This window comes from Oryzias latipes, chromosome 4, assembly GCF_002234675.1.
Source record: "Oryzias latipes chromosome 4, ASM223467v1".
Lineage (NCBI taxonomy): Eukaryota > Metazoa > Chordata > Actinopteri > Beloniformes > Adrianichthyidae > Oryzias > Oryzias latipes.
The window spans coordinates 32,576,845-32,593,253 of record NC_019862.2 but is presented as its reverse complement, the minus strand read 5'-3'; the positions used below and the strand labels follow the sequence as shown (position 1 = coordinate 32,593,253).

Genomic DNA, 16,409 nt, shown 5'->3' with positions numbered 1-16,409 from the left:
TGTGTGTTTAAACTCAGACACAGAACGGTCAGTTAAGGTTCTTCTAAGCTGTTTCTTATTCACTGGGGCAGAAGGATGTTCCAGTGTAAACTGGAAGGTAATCAGAAAGTGATCAGAAATGATGGGGTTAAGAGGAAGGACACTCAGCTGGCTGATCTCTATCCCATGGGTTAGAACAAGGTCCAGGGTGTGCTTATGACAGTGAGTGGGTTCATTCACACTTTGGGTGAAACCAACATCATCTAATAAAGCTGCAAAAGCCGTTCCTAGACAGTCACTGGGGTCATCAACATGAATATTAAAATCCCCTAATATTATAGTTTGATCAGAATCTAAGACAATAGTCGATAGGAAGTCGGAAAACTCAGTTAAAAATTCTGAATATGGGCCGGGGGGGCGATAAATAATTATGAGTAAAACAGGTTTTGGAGTTTTCCTGTTTGGGTGATTTATAGACAATATGATGCTTTCAAATGAATTCTAAGCATTTTTAACTTTAGGGCTGAGAAGTAAGCTAGACTGTGATATTACTGCCAAACCCCCTCCTTTCCCTGAAATCCTGGATTTCTGATAGTTAGCATAAGTGGGGGGGGTTGCTTCATTCAATCTAACATAGTCATCCTGATGGAGCCAAGTTTCTGTTAAGGCTAAAAGACTAAGGTTGTTATCAGTAATTAACTCGTTGACTAAGAGGGACTTGGAGGAAATGGATGGAATGTTTAATAAACCGCATTTAATGACATCATAATTCTGCTTATGAGAACTGCTGTCTGTCACTGTAAGGTTTCTATGACGCGCTCCTTTCATTTGAATGAAAACTAGGACCTGCTTGACTTTCCCTGCATGGGTTTTGCACCGGCACTAACCCTAAGGGAGGCTCAGAGGAGCGTTTTACACTGCTGCTCTGCACCCGGGTCTCGTCTCTGGATTGTCAGGTTGACAGACTAAGGCTAGCAGAAATGTTTCTAGAAAGAAGAGCGGCACCGTCCAGGGGACCATGGCCAACTGGGAGAGGGGAGTGGATGCAGATAACCAGCAAGAGGTGAGTTAGACATCTTGGAGCGGGCACAGGTGGAACAAGCCACCAAGTATTCACGTACGTCCTTCTCCATGGCGGGCCAGAAGAAATGTCTTTTAAGTAGATTGAGTGTTCTGCGCACTCCACCATGACAGGAAATACGTGAGGAGTGCCCCCAAGTAAGGACGTCAGACCTGAGGGAAGAGGGTACGTCCAGAGTTCCATGGGGACAGGGAGCATGGTTGGGATCCTGGTTGGATTCCGAGTGGTTATATTTCCTGGAGAGAGCATTGGGCTTAACATTGCAACTGCCGGGGACGATAAGTGATTATGAAATCGAAACGGTCAAAAAACAAACACCAACGAGCCTGGCGAGAGTTAAGGCGTTTGACCGAGCGTAGGTACGCCAGATTTTTGTGATCTGTCCAGACGATGAATGGATGTTCAGCCCCCTCCAGCCAATGTCGCCACTCTTCTGAAGTGAGTTTTATAGCTAAGAGTTCCCTGTTGCCAACATCTTAGTTCTGTTCAGCGGGCGAGAGTTTTTCGGGAGAAATAAGCACAAGGTTTGTTTCGAATTGGAAGCGTCGACCTCCACAATGAATTGTCTCTGAGGAAAAAAATCTTGGGGGAGTTAAAAAAGTTGCAATGCGCTGTAGCGTTTCTCCAAGAAAAACATCTTTCAGAAACAGAGCACCTCAAGCCAAAGGGAATGGGTGGACCACGTTTATAACAGTTTTTTGTAGAAACCAAAGAAAAAGAGGTGTTGGCATTTTTTTTAACAAATCTGTGTATTTTAACTGTGAAAAAGTATTTCAAGACAAAGAGGGTTGATACCTTATGGTGGTGGGAACCATTGAAGGACTTAAACTGAGCATTCAAAATGTTTATGCTCCAAAGGAAAACTGCCCACTTCTCTTTAAAAAACCTGCACATCTTGTAGCAGATAAGGGGGAAGGCATTGTGATTACAGGGGATGATTTAAACTGCGTTCTGAACAATAAATTAAATAAATTACCTACGTCTTCTGAGACACCAAATAGAACATCTAAAAGTGTACTGAAAATGATGAAAGAACTTGGGTTGGTTGATAGTTGGCGTCATCTCCACCCAAATCATAAAGATTTCATTTTTATGTCACAAGTTCATGGAAGTTAATCACGACTAGACTATTTTTGGATAACTAAAAAAGACATTCATAAAGTTAAAACCTGTGTAATAGAACCTATTACAATCTTAGATCACAGCCAAGTAGTGATGACACTGTATTTGGGGGAGGAACCATGTTTCAAATATTGAGGAATAAATGTTTCACTGTTGACAGATACTTCAATTAGAGAGGAAATACGATCAGCTATAGCAGAATACTTTCATTTTAATGATATGGGAACGGTCTCGCCCTCAGTTCTATGGGACGCAGCAAAAGCCACTATAAGGGGAAGATTAATTTCCATTGGGCATTAAAGAGAGATAGGCTTCAGAAACAAAATAAAAATTGAAACTGAAATAAAGAAATTGGAGTTTGAACACAAACAACAGAGAAGTCAAGCGATTCTGGACAAACTTAAAGAAAAAAGAACTAAACTTGATGAGATACTAACCCATAAGGCAGAAGGTAGCCTTAGATTTATGAATCAAAATACTACGAATTTGGTAACAAAGCCAGTCGACTATGATCCTTTCAGTTAAAAAAAACACAGGCAAGCCGAGTAGTTCCTGAGATTAAACAATCCTAGAACTATATCAGAAACATTTGCTAAATATTATAAACAATTATTTGAAAACCAAGTCTTGGAGGGAAAACAAAAGAAAATCGAAGTGTTTTTTGACAAAATGTCAATGACTAAATTAACACCAGAAGAGGCCTCTGGACTGACAGAAGCTATTGGAGAGGAAGAAATTAAAGTAACAATAGGCAAATTAAAACAAAACAAGTCACCTGGAACAGATGGGTTTGCAGGGGAAATATATAAAATATATGTAAACGGACTGACTCCCATACTTTATAACTATGTTTTAGATTCCGTGAGCCCTCCAGAGTCATGGTTTGAAGCTATCATTACGGTTTTACATAAGGAGTGAAAAGATCCACTACAGTGTTCGAGTTACCGCCCAATCAGTCTTCTGTGTGTGGATTGTTAAATACTAACATCCATCCTAGTCACCCGGATACAGAAATACATTAAGAAATTTATAGATCCAGATCAAACTGGACTTATTCTAGGTCGTCAAGGAACAAACAATGTAAGGAGAGCTCTAAATCTGCAATCACTAATGGCCAAAAATTCCCAACCATCTATGCTTCTCAGTTCAGTTGCTGAAAAAGCTTTTGACCAGGTGAATTGGAAATACCTGGAACACACATTGGTGGAAATGGGCTTTGGGGAGAAGTTTGTAGATTGGTTCAGATTATTGTATAAAAACCCAAAATCAAAAGTCAGAGTGAACGGACACTGCTCCGATTTCTTTAACATAGAAAGAGGAGTCAGACTTTCAGATTTCAGATTTCAGTCAGATTTTCACCTTTGATGTAACATTCGTCTTTCCAGCAGATCTGGTATAATTGTTACAGTTTAAAATAATAACTTAGTCAAATCAGTGCTTGTATCCCCCACCTTTTCACCTTTCTTCCTTTTACTCTCTTCCACCCTCCCCTCACATTCTTCCCCTCTCCCTCCCCACACACACTAAATGTAACAAATAAATAAAAAATAATACGACAAAAAGGGGTTTATACAAATCTACACTCTAGTTTCTCGAAGCTATATAACCTCTTTTTGTGATAGTAAAACCTGTCCAACACAAAAATGCTTTCAGCTCTAATCTGTTTGCTCAGCTGTTGGACAGAACAAGTTAAAAAAAAGAAAAAAAAGAAAGAGGAATCAGACAGGGTGATTCATTGTCACCATTTTTGTTTGCTCTTAGTATTGAGCCTTTGGCACAGGTGATTCGTCAAGACGACCAGATCGAGGGAATTAAAGACGGGGGAGGGACGATTCATAAAAATCTCTTTTTGCGGACGATATATTACTGTTTTTGAAAAATCCTCAAACCACAATTCCAAAACTTATGCAATGTCTAAATAATTATGGTAATATTTCTGGATATAAGTCCATTGGTCAAAACAAGGTTTCAAATATTACGGAGTCATTCTGACACCCCAACCCACACAACTTTATTACGCCAACAATACAAAACTACTAAACCAGATAAAGAACGACTTAACCCGCTGGGAAATTTTACCTTTGTCTTTAATGGGCAGAGTAAAAACAGCGAGGATGAATGTGCTTCCTCTTCTTCTGTTTTTGTTTCAATCTCTTCCGGTAAACATTCCTGTATTCCTGTATCAACTTTCAGCAGGTTGAACAAAATGATTTCTCAATTTATATGGCAGTGAAAAAGACCCAGAATTAAACTGAAAAATTTTTTTTTACCCAAAAATAAAGGCGGCCTGGCTCTACCAGATCTAATGTTACACTACTGGGTTCAGTTGACAGCTATCGTGGCCTGGATCAGAGAGGACGAGGTAGTAAAATAGATTAAAGTGGAACAAGGGGAGACTAAAGGGGTGCGGTTGTCTTCCACTTATTGACCTAAAATCTGTCAACAAAGGTAGAATTGGAAATGATTGGATCAAACATACTCTAAAGACGTGGAATGTAGTTAAAAAAATGTTACTTGACACAGGGTCAATTTCCAGAGCAATGCCTATTGTCGGTAATATAGAGTTTCTGCCTTCAACACAGGAACCCGGTTTCAGGACATGGGCCACTAAAGGCCTTATTACTCTTAAACAGCTGTTGGATGGAGCAGAATTTAAGTCTTTTTCACAGCTTCAAGGACAGTTTGGTCTCTTGATGAATGATTTTTATAAATATCTACAAATCAGGCATTTCATCATGAACCACAAAGAGAGAGACAGAATTAAAAAAAAACTGCATAGAACAATATTTTATTACAATTGCAGAAAAAAACTTCCAACTCAACAACACGTTTCCAACTTGTATAAGAGACTCTGAACTGCTGCTAAAAAGAATACATATAATATCAAAGAAAAATGGGAATTAGAATCCAACTGTATAATAGAAGACGAACAATGGGACAAATTGTGTGAGGAAATCCATAAAGGAACTAAAAGCCAAATATGGAAAGAATTTGATTGGAAAATCAAAATGCGATTCTTTCTCACTCCTCTGTCAATCTCTAAGTTTATTAGGGTTCAACTACAGCCGTATGTTGGAGGCAATGCGGAAAAATTGGGGATCATACACATATTTTCTTTGACTGCCCGGTTATTAGTGAATTTTGGAAAAAATATTAAGAGGGAGATTGAAACAATGGAATGCAATTTTTTGTTTCAACTTGAAAAGAAATATAGTACACCTTATTGGATGTGGACTTATGGTCAAATGTATCTCAGGGAATTGTTGTTTGTTATTTGTTGTGATGAGAAAGCAGAAATCAAAAGTTCAACCAAAAAAAAAGAAGCTATTGATATGAAATGATAACGACAATCTAAAAGGCCTTGGTGTTTTATTGCAGTTTTTATTTGGTTGCCGGTGACCTGCCTACACACACAATGCACCAAAACAAGTCTGCTCAAAAGGTTCAAATGTTGTTCATGTTTGTGTAGATTTGTGAAATATATTCTCACGGGGAAGACTGGATTTACAATTAATATTACAAGTTCTTGTAATCATGATAGTAAAACTAAACCCTTTCGTCACTTTGAAAATAAATGTGTATTTTGTGTAAACGGCATACAAATGACATTTATACCAAAATGTCTCAGCATTTCCTTGCAGAGTGACTTCAATTGGCTTTTCTGACTATGTCTTTATGTTTTCTCTAAACCTCCATTAAAACCAAACATTTGAAATTAACTTTTTTGTTATTTAATTGTATTTGTTTCTGTTGAATTTCACTGTTTTTAGGGGGACAACTTTAACCCCTGACTGGGGGCAACAGATGAAAAATAGCCTTTTGGTTAAGTCGCACGTTTGGAGAGATGCTTTTCAATGTGCTAAAAAAAAAGAAGAAAAAAAATAGAATCAAAGAACTAAAAATTATTTTTATTCTTTCAGGAAGGCAGAAAAGGATTTACAGCTAAATGAATTGTGTTAGACTTAATTGAATACATATACATTTGTAAATGTTATTTATCTGCTTTTATTACATTTTATTATTGTTACATTCCCAGATATTGCAGAAAGCTGCAAACATTCAGGGATCAATAAAGTTGCTCTTGAATCTTGAACCTGCAGAAATATGCAGGTTCCATGATTTTGATGTTTTGGGGCTTTTTTTTCAAATAGGGATATTTATTAACCCTTGTGCTATCCTATGGGGTCAAAATGACCCCCCCCCCCTTGCATTGAGGTGTTCTCCCTACCATGACAAAGGTGGATAAAGGTGGAAAGATTTCATGTAATCCATGGACACCAGTGAAGATCACAAATCATTGAAGAAAAAAGGTTCAGAGCACTGTCTAGTGGGTCTAGATGACCCAACTCCCAATGTTAGAGTGTCTAGGATAACACAAGGGTTAAGAGGTTACTTCCTAGTGTCCATGTTTTGTTTGTGTGTGTGTGTGTAGGTGTGTGTGTGTGTAGGTGTGTTTGTGTGTAGGTGTGTTTGTGTGTAAGTGTGTTTGTGTGTAGGTGTTCAGTGTCAGACTCTTCCTTCTTCGGTGAAGAGGACAGACTTTCCTCGCTTGTGCGTCTGGCACAGCTCCAGGTGTGGCGTGTTATGGAGAAGCAGCAGATTCTTTATTAGCAGAAAGCTTGGAGCTGCTTGTTGGATCATACATGACATGTTGGTGGATAATCACCGGCCCAGTTTGTTGCTCTCTGTTCCTACATCAACACTGGCTTTTCTCTCCTGTGACTGATGACGGATGTGTGCAGACCCGACTGCATCCTTTGTAATTACCCAGCTGGCTTTGCTTCCAGGTGTGCAGCTACAGAACAGCCAGCGATAAACTGTCTGGGAGGAGAGAAAGACAACAGGTGAGGGCAAGGAGCCACATGTTCAAACCATCATTCATCAGCTTGGTGGGAAATGTAAATTAACCATTATAACTGCCTTGATGAATAACAATAAAACTCCAATAAAATCAAGTGAATCGCATTTTGATTTACTAGCAGTCCCACAATGCTCTACTCTGACTATTACCTGAATTAGGAAATTGGGGGGGGGGGGGGTGTTGAAGGATACTCCTCCTTTTGTGAACAGTTTCTGGCAGAAATAGACATCTGTACCAGTCAGTAGACCACTAGACTTTTAGGAGCCTCTAAAAACACTGAGCTGCTTTATCTGGACTCTGGAAAGTCTGTGCTGTGGTCCTTCATCAAAAAAAACAGCTCAATAGGTTCCAAACTCCCCCTCAGCATCTCTGTCTCTGTTTTGTCTAAATGTGCCTGAAATTCCACCTCAAATGGATAAATGCACTGCTTTGTGATCATGCTTCCACACCGTTTGGCAAAAAACTCGTAAAAATCTAATAAGAGCCTAGGAAATTATGAAAGACTGGATCCAATTTTGGGTTCCTCTTAATCTGAAAAATGTCTCATTTGCAAATGTGCCAGGGCACAAGAGGAATGGAAGAAGTGAGAATCCCTTCTTCAGGGAAATATGCTGATTGATTCAGAGAACTGATGATTGGTGATTCCTCTTCCAGATTAGCTGATCCTGTCCTGTTTGAAGGGTCTGTTCCTGTTTCTCATCAAACAGCACAGCTCAACACTGTTACACTGTTTCTTTAAAACCTTTTCTGTGTCTGAAAAAGGAAAAGCAGTCTACCAAAAACTAGGAAATATTAATGAATAATTCTGTTCAATTTTATTTATTTAGTCTAAAATCACAACAGCAGTCGTCTCAATGGGCTTCGTTCCGGTAATTGTAAAGTAAACATAAAATCATAAAGTACAAAAAAAACTGAACCAAACAGACTAAACTAAACTGGTCATCCCTGCCCTTAGACCCTCCTTCTCAGGAAAAACTCCTAAAAAAAACACATTCCAGGAAAAAAAAAAGCAGAAACCTCAGGGGCGTCCACATGAAGGAGGGATCCTCCCCCAGGACGGACAGGCGATTTACCAGAACTCTTAGAGAGAATTAACTTATCTAAATCTACAACTACATGTTTAAATAGTCCAGCAGACGAGCTTCATCCAGATGGACAGAAATGTCACTGAACAAAAATTCTGATCTATGGATGAATCAGGAATATTTACAGCCTGATGTCTGTGGAGGAAAATCAGAAAAACAAACTAGAGGTAACAAGAGGTAAATCCCACGGTGATCCAATGGTAAAAATAACAAAACTATCCTTTTATTCAAGTTAATTTGATCTCATCTGTCAGCTTGTGACTGAAGCCTATAAAGTCTCAGTCACAACTGCCCATGTTTTCTACAGGCAGGCTATGGGCCACAGGTCGTAGTGACACTTAAACAAGAGTAAGAAAAGGGGAACAGGGTGAGATGGAGATGAGGCGTACAGATTTTTCTTTATTTTGATGTCCCTAAATCCAACGGGCCGCGCAAGGAGCCTGTTAGTGCTGTTCACGTGATCCGTGCATGTGATCTGTGCATGTGATCCGTGCATGTGATCCGTGCATGTGATCCGTGCATGTGATCCGTGCATGTGATCCGTGCATGTGATCCGTGCATGCTCCTCGTACGCAGCCTGACTGTTAGAAATGAAGAAATTGGACAATCAGAGTGCAGTTTGAGTGGACATCCTACAGGCACTTATGGACCACGGGCATACCCCATGCGTGCAGCACTTGTGCAGGGTCAGTAAGGACCCAGGACTCACATCTTACTAACAACTAGAGAGTGGCTAAAGACACTGCATGACGGCATCACCTGTACTTGTATGATCCTTGGAAGTACTTCACGATACACTTACCACACACACAACAATGGTACATTCCATTTTCATGACGCCCCTTGAGGTAGCCAGAAAAGCCTCAAAGGATCCTCAAGACACACCTGTGCTCCCTTTAAGGTGCAGCCGTACCTGTCTAAGACCCTCCGCGGGGCCGTACACCCCAGAACCTACAGCATCCGTATGGGTCAACAGGTGCATGTGAAGACTTTATCAACATCAGAATTTGAGCGATAAAGACGGTTTTGACCACGCTTAGGATCATGTCGAGTGTGACTCGAACTACAACCTGTTCAAACCATCATTTCCAATTTCTGGATTGAAAAACCCTATAAACCTCAGCGGATGTTGAAAAAGAGTCGGCAAGTGAGCAAATTCACTTCACACCTCACACCTGTACCGCTCACTCCAGAACAAATAGATAGATAGTCCTTTATTGAAATTACAACAGCTTTACATTTGGCTTGTTTGTAGATGTAGTCCTGTCTAGACAGCCAGACGCTCAGGAAACATTTTTCCAGCCCAGCAGACTGATGTCAGACGTCAAAAATACATTGGGAAAAATGTCAGTGTTATCAGTTTAGACCTTTCTCCAGGCATGCGTTTAACACTGATTTGCATAAACCCCAGATGTTCACGTCTGAACCTGCCGAGGAATCCCTCCTTAGAATCCAGCATCGCCTTTGGGTCTCATGAACTTTATGATTTAAATGTAGCTAGTAACATGCTTCATATTGGTTACTCTAAATTGCCCCTACTGTAGGTGGGAATGTGAGTGTGCATGTGTGTGTGATTGTGGTCCTCTGACAGACTGGCGACCTGTCCAGGATGTCCCCTGCCTTCGCCCACAGGATAGGCTCCAGCAGCCCTGTGACCCCGAAAGGGACAAAACGGGTTTAGAAGATGGATGGATGAATGAAAATAATCCCCAGAATCTGTTAGGATCGTTAGCTCATCACAAGGAGGAAAACAAGGAAGGTCTACAGAAGGACGAGCTTCTGTCTGAAGAGGCAAGGCTGCAGAAATCTACCCCAGCCCTGGAACCAGCTGTTTCCTCTTTACCAGATTCTGGATAACATGCTGCGGATATAAGAAAAGTGATGGAAAGTGACAGACTGTCCACACGGATTCTGATTTTAAAAATAACACGTCCCCCCTAAAAAAGAAAGAAGAAATTACCCCAAGCTTACAAAAGTGCTTTTTTTTTGTTCTTTCTACCCTGTAAACTTAGAGCACAATTAGACACGACAGCACACGTTTCCTCTGGAGGCCTGGATGCCTGCCATAGCGCTGACTTTGTTGTCAACCTTGGGAATAAACGCGAGCATGTTTTTTCCCTCCTCTCTTAATCCCTCACTCTTGTTGAGCTTTGGGCTCGGCATCGTGACCACTTAACTAATCATGCTGATGATGAAAAAGATGCTTCAAGGGGGATTATTTGACTGGTTTCTGCAAGTTTCCCAAATAAAGACGCAGGTTTGTTTTCTTAACCCTTGTGCTATCCTAGGCACTTTAACGTTGGGAGTTGGGTCATCTAGACCCACTAGACAGTGCGCTGAACCTTTTTTCTTCAATGATTTGTGATCTTCAGTGGAAATCCTTTCCACTTTTATCCACCTTTGTCATGGTAGGGAGAACACGTCAATGCAAAGGGGGGGGGGGGGGGGGGGTCATCTGGACCCCATAGGATAGATCAAAGGTTAAAGGAGGGACACTGCAGGGGAGTTTCCCTCCAAACAAGAAGCAATGTGTGCAGCGTGACGCTGACATAACTTTTTCAGAAAATGTTTACCATTTTTATAGCTTGATACAGATCTGTAAACAAGAGTTAACAAAATCGTGCCATCTAAAGTTGTTGACTGTCAAAAAAAGGTCTGAGAAGTAACAAAATCTGAGAAGGGGTGTGTTATTTTTTACATTCCAGAACAACAAACTCTCAAAGTCCTGAACTTTGCCAAAGAAAATAGATTTTTTATTTCCTTTTTTTAAAAGTCACATGAATGGATTTGAAAACTCTTCACAGACGAACAATAATACATTTCCTTTTAGTCTTCCGTCCACTTTTGAGGTTTCAGAAGGTTTGGATTCCAGCCTTTTGTTTGCCTCCACGAGGCCCGAGGAGCGGAAGGAGGCTTTGTAGAGCGAATGTTCCCGCTCAGCTGCAAACCAAATTATGCAGCCCTGCTCACTGCCACAGGCCACAACCACATGGCGGCTGATTGAACGGTGAAAGGGCCAAGAAAAGCAGACCAGGCTTAATAAAACAGCCACATCATGAAATCTGGTCAGCCTTTGAGGCCCAAAGATGAAAAGGATATTGACATCACTATGGAGACTAAAAGAAGTGCTGCAGGCGTTGGTCTGGGTGCCTAACAACAGCCATGTCTATTCTCACCAAATCCATGGGACATTGTCTTGTTCAGATATGAAAGAATCATCGTGGAACTGAAGGAGGAAAGGTGTTTATTGAGATTAAATATGAGATCCAGCTGACGCTTCTCCTGTCAAAGAAGACAAACATTCCTGAATTTATTCTTTAGTCCTCTGACGGTTAACTCAACGAGCAAAACAAGCTTTATCAGAGGCCCCAAATGCAGGAAGGAGAAGAAATAAGTGCTCAGAACTTTAAACAACTTTAACAAATTAATGGAAAAAGACTCAAAACTAAATAAAATCCTTCTGCCAAAACCCCTCAAAATGATTGGATAGCAAGTTGACAAGACAAAAAACACGGGCTTATTTACAGCACTGGGAATATTTGACCAAATCCGTTGAGGTCATTGGTGACTAAAAACTAGTAAAGTCATGACGCAGTTTGGCAAAAGCAGAAACTGAAAGCTGCACGACAAAAATGTGAAATTCTGAAACTCCATTTGAGACTTAATACATAAATTAAAATCTCAGTTTGATCAAATATCTGATTAAATTGATCTCTTCAAAATAAAAGCATATGCAGTGTTTTCTCTGAAAGGCAAGAACAAACCCTTTCAAAGTACCATCATGTGGTTCTCCTCTTTTGCCAGGTAATATCCTCTGGATCAGAGGGGAGCATTATGGTGCACGCATTTCAGAAATGTTGAGATCATTTTTAGCATCTACCTACTCAGCAGAGGTTTCTCATAATAATCCGATTCAGTGAGGTTCCAGTTTTCTCCTGGTAGCTGTGAGGAATGAGAGTCAGTGTCATAGGAACAGGCAGACGGCTGGATCCAAGTGCAGCAGGTTTATTAGCTCAGCTAAAAGTCCACAAAGATAATTCAGGGTCAGGCAGGCAGGGGTCGATAACAGGCATGAGAGCATCAGAGAAGAGACAGGGGTAATCAGGATCGAGGCCAGAGTCGGGGCAGGCAAACAGAGTCAGAAACCGGGTCAGAACACAGAAGATCAGATCCAGATATGAGGCTCGGTAAGGAAGGCAGAGTGGCACCAACAATACTTCACGCTGAGTGAGGCTCAGTGCAGAGCTTAAGTATGCTGTGGTTGATTCAGTGACTGAGAGTCAGGTGTGCGGCCTCCAGGAAGTGTGCGCTGGGGTTGCTGGGAGATGTAGTACTTTCAGTACTCCGGAGACTTCTCCCGCCAGTGACCAGACCGTCGCCAAATAGGGGATGCGGACAGCGACACGGATCATGCAGGTCGAACAGGTGGGGATACCTGGTGCTGAACTCCAGTTCAGTCTGTCCTTTGACAACACAGACGGAGAAGAAGTTGTGGGCAGCGAGATGAACCGAAAGAGAGGAAAACGCAGCCTTGCAGAGGCAGGAATGCAGAAACATGAAGGATGAGCAGATCAAGCAATTTAACAAGAGCTAGCATTCCTGGAGCCCATCTATCAAACTCTGAAGAAACTCATGAAAGATTCATTTTCAACAAAAAAGGACTCTTCATACTCAACATGCACCACCTTGCATGGTCTCAGGGTTGAGCGCCGCTGTCTGACAGGTTTCTGCTCAAGTGTGATTTCTGCCAAGGACTTGTTAGACGCGTCCCTGTAACGATGAGATGGAGCCAAAACGGCGTCTGGGATAGGGTGTTTAGCCCCTTTCTCAGTTAAAAAACAATAATTGAATGTCCAGGTCAGTGGGCTCCACTCCTGTTCCTGCTGAACTGAGCCAGTTTTCAGGTCAAACACTGATACCAGTTCAGTAGGCACGGGAGGGTGCAGCCCCAAGTCTGTCCTAGTGTCCACTGCAATGACTCCCACGGCAGCCTAAAGGATGTGCATTTTAGCACACAATTACTGTCATATGTCACCAGCTTTATTTTGCACAAAAAGTCAGTTTGAATCGGAAATAATCTCAAACTCAGATTGATGTGATTTTTCACATTTGTAAACAAAGAGGAAGAAATAGCTAAAAAGGACTAAAGCTCTTGAAAAACAATATCTTGCTGGTGAGTAAAGAGTTAAACCAGAACGTGATTTTAAAATGAATAACAAGATACAAAATAAACAGAGAAAGTCATGTCTGAGGAACTGACTCCGTTTTATTATCGCTTTAATTTCAGTATTTCTTGTGACAGGAACATTTATTGACAAGTTTTGAAGCAAATGGCCAAGGAGTGGAGTGTCCACTCTGAGCTTGAAAGGTCGTGGGTTCAACTCCACAGTGAGATTTTACAAAAAGCTCTCATGCTATGCTCACTCTGGCATCTGATGCGCGTTCTTGAATGTGTTTGGAGCATTTAGTGTTCACACTGGACTGTCAACACCCGATACCATCGCATGTACCTACAGTTGATAGAGTCTTAGAGTGAAATGTTAAACCGGAGCAAATCACGTGAACCACGATCCAGGTATTTTCTTTCACAGCTCTATTCTGATATATGAAAGACTTGGTGTTGTGTTTCCAGACGGGCGCAAACCACCATTATTAATTTCTCCTCCATGATCAGTTTTCATACGGTTGGTATTTATGTGTTTTGAAAAGGACACTACTTAAACATCACTACCAAAGCCGTGTCCCTCATGGGTCAAAGGTCAGTGACCATGTTCTCTGCTGCCAACTAGCGGTCAGAGGTTGAAGTGGACAACAAGAGTCAGACGCTGAAGGACGCTCAGAAATAATTAAAGAAATATCGTCCTGACAGCATTGTGAATCGATGCAAGTATCGCCAAATGAAGCATTGTGATATATCGCAGAATCGATTCTTTCCAACACCCCTAGTTGACGTCGACTTGTCATTGGAAATGGCCGCCCAGTCGCAAGTTGATGAGGCCGATGTGAACAAAGGATTCAATTGGGATCCGATGCCAAACAGCTCTAGAGCGCAGCTCTGATTAAAGATCACGGCTTCCCCAGATACCGAGAAGATCTAGAGAACTATGGCTCCCCAAGTATGTGAAAAATAGAGGGACCTAACTTCATGAAACTGTTTATCTTAAACTGTGAAGTTCTCGTTTTGACATCTCAAAGTGAAGAATTGTAATGTTTGTGTGATTGATCCCTTTCAAGACATGTATTTATCTATTACTAAAGAGTAAAGGAGTTTTCATTTTTCATTTTCAAATATTTGCAGAGAAGGATGCATTTTCCTGTTCTACTTCAAAAATGGTTTTAGAACTTGATTTGAATCCTGGAAAGCCCAATAACAGTTTTCTTCAGGGCTTTCAAAGTTAATTAAACAAATGGTTTTTGTTTGTTCATTTTGGGGAAGGAAGCAATTACCAGCAGCCAAGATATTAAAAATAAGTACAAAAATACATAAGTAGAAATATTAATTAAAAAACATAAAAACAGGGCCAAATTTGACCGAATGGGTTCTCCATTGGACAGAAGAAAATAAATCGGCCATAATTAACTTACCGGTACACAATAATTCATGGTGCCTATAATGTTTCCCCCCAAAATGTTGTATTGATGGTGTTTTAATTTACTTTATATACATGTACATGTATGCAGGAGCAGGACCAAAAGAAATGGTTGAAGACGGCGACAGCAGAAGACATTGAGAATCACAGTTGATTATATGTGTGTTGCTGTAATTTTCTTTTTTTTCTCATTTTTTTAAGGGTGAAGTCTTTCTAGTGCATCTATATCTCTACCCAGATTCTTTTTTTTTCTTTTCCCATGACCTAGTGAACCCAATAGTTTCTCTGAGTACTACAGTGTGCACTATAGTGAACCGAGCTTGTTTTCCAGGTTTGATCCAACATTACAAAACTACTTCTCAGCTGACAGCGACAGCAGACTGCTCTGACATTTAGGACCTCATTGCGATAAAATCTGTCTCCTTTTTATGCTCTTTCATAAATCACCATCATGTGTCACGACCAAAAAAGTGCTCCATCATCATTAATCTGCACAGTTATCTTTGGCAGATGCAAATCGTCCGTCAGTCAGCAAAACTGACGTTTGCTGCACCAAAAAAGAAAAAACATCTCGTCTTCCTTCCATCAAATGTCGTTCAAGTTGAGTCCATCCAGTGGAACAACTCCCCCCAAACTGAATCATTTCACCTCCGGCACTGAACTTAGCCACTGTGAACAACACACAGCAGGGATCAATGCTCACCAATTAGCTAAGCTCTGTGCCTTTAGCGAGAGAGCGGCGGGTTTTGTGGGAGCAGACTGATGCAGTCCTGCTTCAACACAAAGATTCAAAGATTTGAGCGACTGGAGGACCGTTCATCTAGAACAATAAGCCTCGACACGGTGACATCTGAGCTGAAACAGGAACTGCCTTCAAGTTATTCTTCTATCATGAAAGTCTGGAATATCAGAGAGAAAACAGAGTTCTAACTGGTACAAATACAAACGGAAACATAAAAAATGAGTTTCCTCATCAACTGCTTCATGACAAATTCATCTCTCAAATCAATTTAAAAAAACGTCAAAAAAGTGTTTCCCACTGTGGAAATATCCCACGAACCATGCAGAGCTGTGAAGAGGTGGAAATCCCTGGCAATGTGATTTTTCTTTCTTTTTGTGCATCAAATCACGGCACCAGGAATCCTCCCCGCCACCGCCATAGGAGGCGTCTGCTGCCCCTTCCTGCCCCCTACCAGCTCTCCAGACGTCTTCTTCCTCAGCATCTGGGAAGCATCTGAGGCCTGAAAGACAGACAGAGAGGATTCAACATTTTCTCTGAGACAGACACAAAACCTTTGCATCAGACACTGCAACAATCCAGGAGGGGTCCAGTTTAGTGTGAACCCGCATTACTGACTGACACAACTAGAAAGCACTTCAGCAAGTCATAAATATGAGAACCTTTGCTCCAGCCGTTTGTAAACCCCCCCAAAAAGTTATTACAAATCAGAAACAACAATCACTCTTTGATTCCATGGTATTAGAGGTGAGTTTAGTCGTTTTTCAGGTCGGCAAAAACACATTTTGTAATCTAACCTGTTTAACATTTTGAGGTGAGTTCAAAAAGAGGACACAAAAAAACAAGTTGACATTCTGGCACGTCATTATCTGTTGTTTTGTGGTAGTTTTAAGCATTTTAGAGGGAAAGTTACACCCCACCCTTTAAGGGGAAGAATAATGACAGGACTGTG

At 41.0% G+C, this 16,409-nt stretch overlaps 2 non-coding genes across 2 annotated transcripts; both read right to left on the bottom strand.

Annotated features, from left to right (window-relative positions):
- Positions 1–12,983: 12,983 nt before the first annotated feature.
- On the bottom strand, positions 12,984–13,084 carry mir24a-1 (microRNA 24a-1). The gene has a single exon (NR_107090.1). It is a non-coding gene; the product is annotated as a microRNA 24a-1 (primary transcript).
- A 2,271-nt stretch (positions 13,085–15,355) lies between these two features.
- Positions 15,356–15,456, bottom strand: mir27b (microRNA 27b). The gene has a single exon (NR_107089.1). It is a non-coding gene; the product is annotated as a microRNA 27b (primary transcript).
- Positions 15,457–16,409: the final 953 nt, after the last annotated feature.